The sequence below is a fragment of the Petromyzon marinus genome, chromosome 6, assembly GCF_048934315.1.
Source record: "Petromyzon marinus isolate PM22_M1 ecotype Great Lakes invasive population chromosome 6, UKy_Petmar_22M1.pri1.0, whole genome shotgun sequence".
NCBI classification, from domain to species: Eukaryota; Metazoa; Chordata; class Hyperoartia; order Petromyzontiformes; family Petromyzontidae; genus Petromyzon; species Petromyzon marinus.
Window position 1 is genome coordinate 11645995 of NC_133672.1, and position 12427 is coordinate 11658421.

At 46.4% G+C, this 12427-nt stretch overlaps 1 protein-coding gene across 5 annotated transcripts in view; it reads right to left on the bottom strand.

The window, feature by feature from the left end:
• Positions 1-6404, bottom strand: part of LOC116939507 (synapse differentiation-inducing gene protein 1-like) — a 32320-nt gene extending 25916 nt beyond the window's left edge. For 3 of the 5 annotated variants that reach the window (XM_032947962.2, XM_032947959.2, XM_032947963.2), the window contains exon 1: positions 5475-6404. The gene's annotated coding sequence lies outside the window, so the exon portion shown is untranslated. Of the gene's footprint in view, positions 1-1297; positions 3347-5474 lie in introns of those variants that run through there. The other 2 variants (XM_032947960.2, XM_032947961.2) reach the window with 2 other exon arrangements.
• Between the last annotated feature and the right edge of the window lie 6023 nt (positions 6405-12427).

Genomic DNA, 12427 nt, shown 5'->3' on the forward strand with positions numbered 1-12427 from the left:
AATGCATTCCATACCACGGGCTCATATATGTACGCAATGGATTCGGTAAATTATGTAAGGTCCATAGACACTTCATCTCTGTATATAGTATAGAAATGTGCACGGCTTGATACCTGCTTTGCACGCTTTGGCACAGCGTAGGAAATTAGATGATGCAACAATATTCATTGAAATTGGTGGCGGGAGATTTGCCTCTTTGCAAAGTTTGGCTCCGTTACTGCTCTGGTAGCCGCCTCGAGGCTGCCAACAGTACCAGGGGATCTTAATTAATGTGAGGTAGCCGTTAGCCATTTTCAATTTATAACATTTGGGGCTGCTCCGTGTGTATACAGTCTCACATCAATTACTGCGCACAGGTTAACTCACGTAATTGGATTTTGCGAATGTAAAATTCCCATTAAGTTCCCCCTCACCGACCCCCCCCCACCCATATGCACCTCCTCTTCTCCTAGAGTGAGTTTTGATTTGCGATTACTGGCTCGTAATTAAATATACATCAGTTGCGTGCAGCCGTGGCAGCCGTTAATGCGAAAGGTTATAATTGCTACATCTAACAGGCGAGCGGGTGATGCTTGATAGTGTTTTTTGCACGTACATTTACACGTGTACGTGTCTTCGTATCCTGTTAATGTCAAACTATATAGACCCCCCCTCCCCCCGATGATAAAAAACAACACGTTCTGCATAAGAAGTCAAGAAGGGCAAAGACAAGTGCAGAGTTTGCGCGCTTAAAGTAATTATGCTGGTCGTGGTGAGTCTGGAAAGTCAATAGGATGAAAGACGAAAACAATGTTTTAAATGGACAATTGATTTGTTATAATTTAATACAGATTTTTTTTCACATGACTGATTATTTTTAATGGCAAATCACAAGCTCCATTGCAGAGCATATGCATAACCACCACATTTCGTGGCTTGCAACTCGTTTGCCAGTTCTTTCCCCTTGTGGGCACAAACACAAACCATGTTTTATTCCCCGTTGAAAATGTTGTTTATGACTCAACAGAGGCCGAAGTTGGCCATGGAAAATCCAATCAGATTTACTGAGTGGGCGTTCACTCACCCGCTCACAGAGTGTGAGTCCGCTGTCTTTTGGTGGGAAGGTTGGTATGGCCCCCTACACTTACAATATCTGCCTCCAGACATCAAAACATTTTGCAGCAGTGACTGAAGTCACGGACCACTTTGTTCCTGCGTACTATGAAAAAGAGGACGCCATATTCTCGGTTCAATCATGCATACGCACCAAAATCACCCGATGTTAATGCACTCGGAATGTACTATGATTATATCTCACCTGATGACTAATAATGCATATAGTACGTATGGCGTGCACCAGCGGGTAAATTCCTGCCAGTTCTCGGCATGGACACCGAAAAAAGACTTGGCTGCTGGACAGCAGCTGCTCTTCCACAGCCCAGCAGTTGCTCCGGATTTGAAGGTTGGCCCCGAGACACACAGGGGACGCTCGGACACTCGCTTGTCCCTGGCAAGGCTGCCACCGTGTAAATGATGAACCCGCATTCGTCGTGTTCTCAGAGCAGGCAAAGCGGCCAGCTTTTCTGTGGTCGTGGAAAACGCGGCACTGATGAATGAGCGAAGCGAGGAGGCTGTGCGTCGGGGGCCGCGTGGACCAAGACCACCGCACGCCGCGCGATTACCCCACAGTAATGCAACCTAGCGGTGTCTAAAATTTTTACTGTAAATATTTTATTATTTAACAGGTAAGGCCCACTGAGCTATATAACTCGTTTTCAGAAGCGACCTGACCGCAAATGATAGCTCAACCAAGTGGCTTATCATGTGGAAATGTATAGCAGCAGACAACTACTCTACATGGGTGTTTCTAAATGTGTATGGAAAAACCGGAGGACCCGGAAAAAAATAATGCGACCATGGGGAGAGAGACCTGAAAACTCGCAATATACAGGAGGCATCAGGGTCGGGATCGAACCTACACCCTCCTGTATACCAGGAGAGGTAGTTAGCATTTTGCCACAAAGGTGCGCACACGAGTACATTACCACACTGAGTCTCAGTACTCTAGGTCAGGGTCGGGATCAAACCCACACTCTCCTGTATACCAGGTGAGGCAGTTAACTCTCGCCACCACGGCGCCCCTGTCATCTCTCATGAGCAGGTCACTAGGCGTGTAGCCCTTCTCTTCACCCGTGCATAACATCATCAGTGTTAATCAGCTCGCTGCTGCTGCAGACCGGGTGCCGGGGAGAGGTTAACATTGACGCAGACACCGCGGGTCACCTCTCCTCTCCTCCCATGGCAATGACTTTCCCCAAAGATGTAAGGCTCCATGCATGTCTTTCTGAGATGGGGGATTCCCTATTTTAAGCCTCGCCTGGGCAGGCGAGAGGGGATGGACATTCTTGCTGCGTATCGCAATATATACCAAGCAAGCACGGATTTTATTAAATGAGTACATGTTTTAGATTACACCATCTGCCTCCAGACAACAAAAACATTCACAGCACTGAGTGAAGCCAACAGACTACTTTGTTCCTGCGTAATGCCAAGCTTAAAACAATAAAGTATCGGTTTAAATATGTAAAGATTAAAAAAAATCGCTCAATGTTAATACGTAACTCAAAATGATAATTCTGTATTATACAATTTTGTGTCGAGCTGGGAACCATTGCATAAAGAGGGAGTTCTTGCCTTTAAAATCTAACAGTTCCCCAGCATTGATTAAAGCAAGTACGCTCGACTCTACCGGTGGAGACACCGTATGTCGAAACCGATTCAGGGTTTGCTTGAACTGAATGCTGCTGGAATTATGCACTCCCGGAAGGCTGTGGCTGATGGATAGCGCAAAAAAACCTTACATTTTATCACGTGCAGACACAGATAAATGAAGGTGACATTGCTTGTGTAATTTTGTCAAAATTATCCTGTGCCCTGAAGGTATATGGTAGTAAGATTCCTGCCAGGTGACTATAATGTGTTTTGTTTGTTGTGGTTGCACCCGATGCAAGAGCAGAATGGCTCACAGGGCTATACCAAAATAAAGAAACTGAAACTGAACTCGATGCTTTATTTCAGACTGAGCTATCTGGGGCTGAGCTACAAAAAAGATTCCCCCGGTTGGGGTCCCGGGGGGACTGAAGGGTCGGCCCAGAAAAAAAAATCATTACAAATTATGGTCTTAAAATACTCACTATCCCGTGTGCGCTGGTGACGTGTGCACATTTTCCAGACAATAGCGAAACAGAGCCCCGCTCGCTGCTCCTTAATGACCCGGCTTAGGATAAAGCACATGACATAGAATATGGCATGACATTACAGCTTTCTTACTTACGTACCAGCGTGGTGAAGTATTGTCAATATCTGCCCTCCCACCCCACCCCCATGACCGACACGACATGGGGAGACCTTCATCCAGCAGTGGGCTGACTAAAGGAGTCGACACGACATGTCGCTCATGGGAGGTTGCAAGTAACATCGGAAGTCGCCGCTGACGTGAGACCGCGAGTAGCGGAGGCTCTTCTCCCATCAGGGTCAGAAGAGCCACGGGGAAATCCGCAAGCGATGCGTGAAACCGCTACGGCGCAGATGTCGACTGCTGCGAAGCAAAACCCCAGGAAGTCGAAGCCATCTCGACCAGGGTGGCCCGGAACACGAGCTACGTCTGCGATGCAGAGCAGACGATGCCTCCTCACTCAGCTTGCTCCGGTGCCGTCTGCTAGAGGAGCCGTGCAACAGCTGAAGATTCAAGCATCGATACCATTTGTGGGTACCCCCCACAAATGGTCATCATTGATCTGACTAAAGTTGGTGTGATGGACACTAACACTAAATGATGACGATGATGCTGATGATGACCCTTAAGATATGGATCCGAGGTTCGACGTGATTTATAATCTGCACAAAGGCGCTAAAGGCGACTGCAGACGCAAGGCTGTAACACTCGCTGCGCGAATGCCTTGTCACGAATATACATGTATAATACACACAAAATACACGTGTCAACCAATACACGGCTCTCAACAATCGCCCGGAGTGTCGCTTGCCCCATTGTGTGCACGGGCGTTACAGCGAACGATCTCACCCAGGTTTGATCACAAACGGTGCGCATCAAACAGCCGCGATGAATACACTCAAGCTTTGAGTTACGATTCAATGGGTCGCCTCGTTTACAGCGAGCGTTATCGTCATCATCATCACCCCAGCCAGGCAGCAGCCACGTTCAATGTGCATCAAAGACAAAGATGCCCCGTATAGCCTTAACGGACTGTTGGGGCAAGTGCTTGTTAGCGAGCACCTAATGAAGAGCAGTACGACACACACACACGTTTCTCCAGATATCAGGGAAACGTTACAGGACTATATAGACATCGTAAGGCATCATTTTGTACAATAGAAAACTTAATACGTGTGTGTCAATAACACCGCCCTAAAATAAAACAATACAGAATAAGCGACGTTTTGGGCAACGACCCTCGTTCATAATGCAATGCACTTATTGCGGGTCGTGCAAACGTCATTTTAATTGGCCCGATTATCATTATTAAATCCGTTCTGCAATAAGAGGGTGTTGTTTTCTTCGTTTAACCGCGGAATTTTCCGTGAAAATTTTCAGGAATTCCATAAATAGCCCTGCCGCGAGAGTCCTTGGTTTGATGCATCATTCATAACGTTCGGTGGGCAATATACCAACGGCGTTGTATCCAACGCCGACCACGGCTATCATCATCTGCTCCCAGTCGCACTCAGAAACTCCCCAGCGCCCCGACTGACTGCTCGTTACAAATGTCGATTCTTTGTCCACCGCAGTAAGCGACGACCCACTGTTAACGTTATACAGACAAAAATACAATCCCCCTTCATAATAGAGGCTTTTGGGGTTAGAGCGCGTAAATAAAAAAAACGCGATCTAACCCAAAAACCTCTATTATGGATGATATTGGTCGCGAAAGCCTACGTGTTAAACAAACTCCCCCTTATAGCCTCAAACAGACTTTTGGGGCAAGTGCTGTTAGCGAGCACCTAATGAATGTCGTTTGTCTCCACAGTGACGATGTTTACACATCGCGCCGCGTACTCATTCGAGCTTGAGCCGACCTCGGAGAGGCCCAGAACCGGTTCAGACAATCGTCGCTGATGTTGACCCTGAGCGGAAATCGAACTCGGATTTACCGGCTCCGTAGCGCGGCACAGCGCGCTAACCACTGCACTACCGCTCCTCGCGCACGCTACACAGTTCCTTGATAATCGATGTAAATAAACATATGTTCAGAACAAGCACCCTGTTGCGATATTGCCCCACGTGCAAACGAGCCGGCTAGCGACAGCGAGTCTCGCGGCTCACTCTGCGTGACGCCTGGGCCTCTCTCTCCCCTTTGCGAGAGCTCTTCATTCAACACGTTTGGCCGTTCGTTGCAAGGTGACATTAAAACCACGTCCTCGGAGGGCCGGCTTTCTTCCGGCCGCGAGGCAATATAAAGAACCGCATCGCTTACCGTAAAATCATACTTTTTCCGCGGGCTCCGTCCGGGGACGGAGGAGGAGGAGGAGGAGACGCATTGTCGGGCGCCTCTCCGTAAATCCACACGCGTCCATCTGCGCGCCCGCCCGCCCGCCCGGGCTCCTGATGAATGCTGCCGCTAAGCGCACGAGGATTTGCGCGCTGATCGCAGCCTGGAACCGACCCTGCGATGAGAGCTGCTATAGCGCGCGCGCGCCTCTCTCCGCCGCCGCCGCCGCCTGCTCCGCCCCGCGATCTTCCCCCGCGTTCCCTTGGCAAGTTGTCAGGCGTCACACGTGGCACGGAGAGTCCGGAGGCGAATGGGAGGCGGGGGAGATGGGGGGGGTAAAGACTAACGAGAAAGGCTCACCTCGAAAGGCAGTGCTTTCCTCTTGGCAAATCTATTAACACCCGCCTCTCAATCATCCAGCGGATCATCGACTCTTCCTCGCCTGTTCCCTCTCCTCCTGCCACGGTAGATTTGAATGCGTTGTCCAGTGTCCACCTCGCCCGGGTTGCGAGTGGCTGTTTTGCGTGTGTGTCGATCTGTGGGCTGTTGCGTAAAGGACGCTTGTCAACAGACTCAATACTTAGATCAAGCCCATCCCCCCGCCCACCCCCTTTTTTAAAGATGAACTGGTCTTGTGTTGCTGTTATCGTGTTAGTATTTAACTTGTCATCGTATCGTTATTGTTACTGTGTGATCTATGTCATCGTTATCACGGCGTTGTCGTATTTGTGTGCTGATGAATGTGTATTCAAGGTCGGTGTAAACAGCCGGTGACACGAACGCAGGTCGGGGAGTAACTGGTGCTCGAGTTGCTTCAAATGCAGAGCAGCAAATTAATCCACAGTTGGGCGCAGCTATCGGCTGTGGATTATCATAACGCCCCCGCGTGCACGTGAATCCAAGGCAGGCGTTGTTTGTCGTTTGAAGAACGTCTTCGAAGTGGACCACCAAAAACACCGCCTTCTAATTGTATTTGTGATGCATTCAGTATGCAAGAGGAGAACCCGCCTTCTGGCAGGCCTACGCATTCACATTATGTTGATTTTATTGCAATGTTCCGAACAACGCATTGACTTTTATGAGGTAGCAGCAATAAGTGGCATAAATGTTTATCCACCGTGTTAACTGCAATGTATCAACACGTGTTTATGCTGTCTCTCTGGGGCTGACTAACATTGTCGTGTCCTATGTAATTGCACCGCGGGCTTAATATTTGCATGTGCAAAGAAAACGAGGGAGAGCCTTGCATCTCAAATTCACAATGTATTTATATATTAAGTGTCTATCCCTCCAGTCGCTTAAAAAGTATTTCTCTGCCCGGTACTGAAATGGACAGCGCTACCCGCATAACAGAGGTAGTGTTTGCTGCACGTTATTCGTCTAGCCTATACGTGTACTGCTACATGTTACAGCTATAACCTATGTATTTATTGGACTGGCTAGTGAGGTTTCTGTCGGTTCACGTAATGAGGGCATATGTTTCCCATTGTGCGGGCAGTCTCAGTATAAATTACGTAAGCTTGCTATATAATACAGCACCCTAAATGTACGTTTTATCATTAAAATATTTGAAGTTTGACCCACTCGTTTAGAGTGTGCAAGTGTGTGTGTAATAGTTATCTATTTAATCTGCTTCCAATTAATAGGTGTGTAATGCATTCCTGAAAACGATTGTCATGTATTTAATTAGGGACTTTAGCTGCGCGTGTTAACCGGTGTTGGTTTTAACCGTAAAGACTATGCCAAACATCACCTCTCGGAATGAATGAGCCTCCTTTGGTAGTGCATTGCTTCAATTACAAGCCTCACACGATGTTACGTATTTTTACAAGAACACGCTTGCAACGTATAGCCCACGTGCTCAATCTGAGTTTTGCATACGCTTCACACACGTGGTGGGAGTCTTACTTAATACTACACATGACGATGTATGTGAAGTGGAGGCTGTATAGTCGACATGCTATGTATATGCACGTACTACTACTTATTGACCTTCCTTTACAGTTCAGTGCGTGCGGGTGTGTGGTAACATGCCCGCTGGGAGACACTGATTGTTTTTTTGCTCTCCTAATAAAAAAAACGTGACACTAATTACATTTTCTTTGGGTCTTTCGGTAAAATCACGTAGATAGAACAATACAAAAAAATTATTGACTTTATTTTAATTTTTATTGATTTGTATTATTTTATTGTTGTATCTACGTGACTTTACCGAAAGACCCAACGAATATGAATTCCTGCAGTCACGAAAGCTTTAAGTCAATAATTACATTAATAAGTAGTCTGTGATCTCCGTCTTAAGCTGGTAAAACCATGCTGTATTTATATGCTTGGTTCTTTCGGTAAAGCCACGTAAAAGGGAAACAATAAAATAAAAAATAAATACAAATATAAAACAAGAAAATTCTCACGACGTTTCGACTGGAACACAAGCAATCATCATCAGGTGTGAAACCCACAGCAATAAAATTTTCTTCACGCAGCAAACACATTTTCTTGCTGTGGTTTTCATACCTGATGATGATTGCTTGTGTTGCAGTCGAAACGTCGTGAGAATTGTATTGTTTTATATATTTTATTTTTTTGTTTCCCTTCTACGTGACTTTACCGAAAGAACCAAGAATATGAATCCTTGCAGTCACGAAAGCTTTAAATCAAAATTTCATGCCGTATTTGTCTTTATGCAACGTAATGAATGGACGCGCAGATTGAAACGACAGAGAAATGGCTACGGGAATATTTTTAACTGTGAGTAGATGCTACCATTAGTATGCAGCTATTAAAAGCATGACAATGAATAAAATACAGGATGACTTGAAAACTCTCAAACTTTATACTGGAACACGACCATAAAAAAGCGAACAAACATGCATGCATTATTTAGGTATGTACAATAAATTGATTGAAATTTCTAGACTTAACTATTGATTTTCATCACGCGGTCAATTTTGTTCTGAAGGGTAGTTTATACCCTCCAAATATATACATTCATAATACTGATTCAGATATGTCCAGTAGCGTATGCTCTACATATATCAGGCATATATGCACATACCAAGTATATATGCAATGCATATACAATATACAGACTAGTATATACAAAATACATTTGACATCTGTGTCTCTTATACATATGTTGTACAGTAATGCACGTGGAGATGAAGAATATTACGAGGGCTATTAAATCTTGATTTATATAAGGGCTATTGCCGTTTATTAAACACTTTCTCACTCGGCATCCTACACTCACACCAGTGTAAGTGCACTCTGACTCGGTCCTTCACCCGGACACTTCGTAACTATTAATACCCGACCCCAGCGATTCCCTTTGCGCTCTCTCACTCGTCTGCCCAGAGCGGGGGATCAGCCAACACCGCTCGGCGACGAGGAGAGAGAGAGAGAGGGAGACCCTCTTCCAGCGGTTCCTTACCCTGGCCCCCCACGACGACCTCACCCCCGTCACGGGGTCCCCCTTAAGAACCCCTTTGGGCGGCTCCTCCCCCCCCCAGCTCGGCCCCGCCCACCTCGCAAGTGCCATGCGAAAGCCCCTTGCGTAACCCGTAACGTTACGTCATCCTTGGCCCCACATGACTCTCAACCCGTTCGCACCTCCGTCCGCTCGCACACATACTCAAATGAGTGCACACAGATGCACACGCGCACAGCAAATGTGGCCACAGTGACTGGTCTTTTCTCTCATTGCATTTGTCAGTTCGGATTGTCGCACATTCCTCTGAAAGGCACGTAACGTCGCTGGTAATTTCAGTCCTTGTGCTCAGCACGAGTGTGTGGCTCTTACACTTCAAAGCATTTTGACTTGCCATTTTGACCATAGTTTAAAAAAAAAAAAATTGAAGGCTTATACTCTAGTATGAACTGTTCTTTTAAAAGTTGGAAAACTACAATCAAGCAAACTTACAGATATCTGCTTTATCGCATATCCATTGGCAAGACAAGAGAATTATATGGTGGGTAGCAATGGGGGTACGCTGAGTGCTGAGAAAGGTGATGGCACAGCCACTTTTTAAAATTGTATAAACTGTAATTAAATATCTTTAAATGAGGCAGCTTGGGAGGCTTCACTTTATCTAATTATCATTGAAGCAGCATTCTCTCACCTCCCGGGTGCCCCAGTTTCAGCTCCATGATTCACATTCCTGCCCATACACAGGCCTACAAAAGCACTGTGACCCATCCCGATCCAGTTTGGTAACGGTCACCCCCAGAGAAATGCTCTATTTTTCATTGTTGTTCGTATACACTTTTATTTTTGAAGAAAAAATATATACCTTTCACTATATGTACTGTATAGTATTCAATATGTGGACTGCGCACACCGTTAACGCCATTCACAGCTGTCTTCAATGGAGGGTCTGGTAAGCGTCATTTCATTTGGGTGCATCACCACATTGGTCCACCATCACTATCACCCCTACCACCACCACTACCGCCACCTCCATCACCACTATCGCCCCTACCACCATCGCTATCACCCCTACCACCACCACTATCACCCCTACCACCACCACTACCGCCACCTCCATCACCACTATCACCCCTACCACCACTATCACCCCTACCACCATCACTATCACCCCTACCACCACCACTACCGCCACCTCCATCACCACTATCACCCCTACCACCATCGCTATCACCCCTACCACCACCACTATCACCCCTACCACCACTATCACCCCTACCGCCACCACTATCACCCCTACCACCACTATCACCCCTACCACCACCACTACCGCCACCTCCATCACCACTATCACCCCTACCACCATCGCTATCACCCCTACCACCACCACTATCACCCCTACCACCACTATCACCCCTACCACCACCACTATCACCCCTACCACCACCACTATCACCCCTACCACCACCACTATCACCCCTACCACCACCACTATCACCCCTACCACCACCACTATCACCCCTACCACCACCACTACCGCCACCTCCATCACCACTATCACCCCTACCACCACTATCACCCTTACCACCACCACTATCACCCCTAACACCACCACTACCGCCACCTTCATCACCATAACCACTCTCCACCCAACCTCACCCAATGCTCACATTCCTGGAATAGTGATTGAGAAAGTAAAATAAACCTCCTTTTGAATGACTGCACTGGAGCACAGCAGGCCATAATAGTACAGTAAGGTCATGCTCAGCTGTATTATAATGGGGCTTCTTAAACATCAAAAAGTGACATGCTAAAAAAATATATTTCTGAGATTGACGTATCCATTTCTGCCAGCTGCTAGAATTAATAGTTGCTTCAGGTGATGACTCGCATCAAGAAGCAGAGGGGTCAGTATGGGTGAAAAAAAATCGAGTAAATCCCTGTAGGATACTGCTGCTCTCCCGTCTGGGATGGTCTGGCTGCCTACGTTAACAAAGCTTCAAATAATTTATCTCTCATAGGGAGTTTACATTATATAACACGGTGAGCTCTTAATGCTCTGCATTTTGCTTCACATCAACCGCTCACAGCCAAAAACGTGTTGTGTTTGGTGTAATTTTACCGAAGTCTTTACCTCGTTCGGTGAGTAGACAATTGCGTATTGTCTGTTTCTGTATTTAAAGGTCATACGAATATTTGTTTGATTTTCTTTGCTATTTTTTCATATAATGGAAAACGCAGTTCTGCGGTTGAAGGGTAATCCGCCATTAAACATGGTTTTACCTTCACAACCATTTTGTCAAAGCAGTGGTTAAAAAAAGTGACAATTTGTGAGTAATTTATTATTCAATTGATTAAAAGTGCAACGAACATTGAGGTGTATCACCTTATGTAATATTTTACATTATATGTATGCAAAATAATACATGCAAACTCAAACTTTCGTGAGATCATTAAAATGCGTTTTGACAGCAAATATATCCCTGTATGGACAGGCAGAGTTACCTCAAGTTTCCCTGGGTTCACAAGACATCCACACATCCTCAGGCATCTAATCGAAGCTTCTGGTTGGAGAGCTGCATTGCCACATTCGTCAATATCCTGTTTATCTTGGGTGGCATCGATCTGTTGCTGTCCTTTTGAGCTCCCCTCATAGTCTTCCACCAAAGTGGCCCAGCAGGAATGCAATTAACTTGACTTATTGAGGCTGCGACAATGATAATTGTCATTTAAGTCTATGATGAGGGAAAGCAAACGCAGAGCACACATGCCGAAAGTTGACAAAGTGTCGATGCTGTTTGAGGGAGACAGCACTTGCTTCCTGCTCTGTTTTATTTAGTTATCGCCAGGTGGGAACATTAAAGGTAACCGATCCTTCTTTCATCATCCGCTGGCGATTAACCACGGAGCTTGTGCCAGGTTTTGTGCACTTTAAGGCCACATCAAGTGTCGCACGCTCGCTTGCAGGAGGTCACGGAACAGACCCCAGTTATCATGGGTTGACTGACTAAGATGACCGGGAGATGCACCACCTGTGCTTCCTAATGTGCCAACTTTCTTTGTTTTATCGCTCATCTGCCTTCCGTTCTTGTTGGAGGGCGACTGCCTCAAACTGCCCAGTAGCCTCCTTCACGAGCCTATCTCCACAGAGGCTGATCTTGACACTGCTGGTAGCAGTCATTGGCAAGTCAACTCCGCTCCAAATCCTCTCGTACAACATAATTCCATCTCTTCTCTAACCCGTACCACACCAGCTTAGCTTCCACTATCCAGCCAAACAAAAGCTGTTTGGGCATGCGGTGGCTGGGCATGCGGGCTACATGACCCAGCCAACGCATCCTTGCTTGCCAGAGGAGCTTACCGACAGAACTGTGTCCAGATCTTTCAAGGATTTGTGAGTTCCTCACACAATCCAGCCTGGTTAAACCCAGGATGGATCATAGGCAGGCAGCCCGAATGTTTCTAACCAATCAAGATGTTCCATTAGGGGGGTCCACGTTTTTGCAGGCATAGA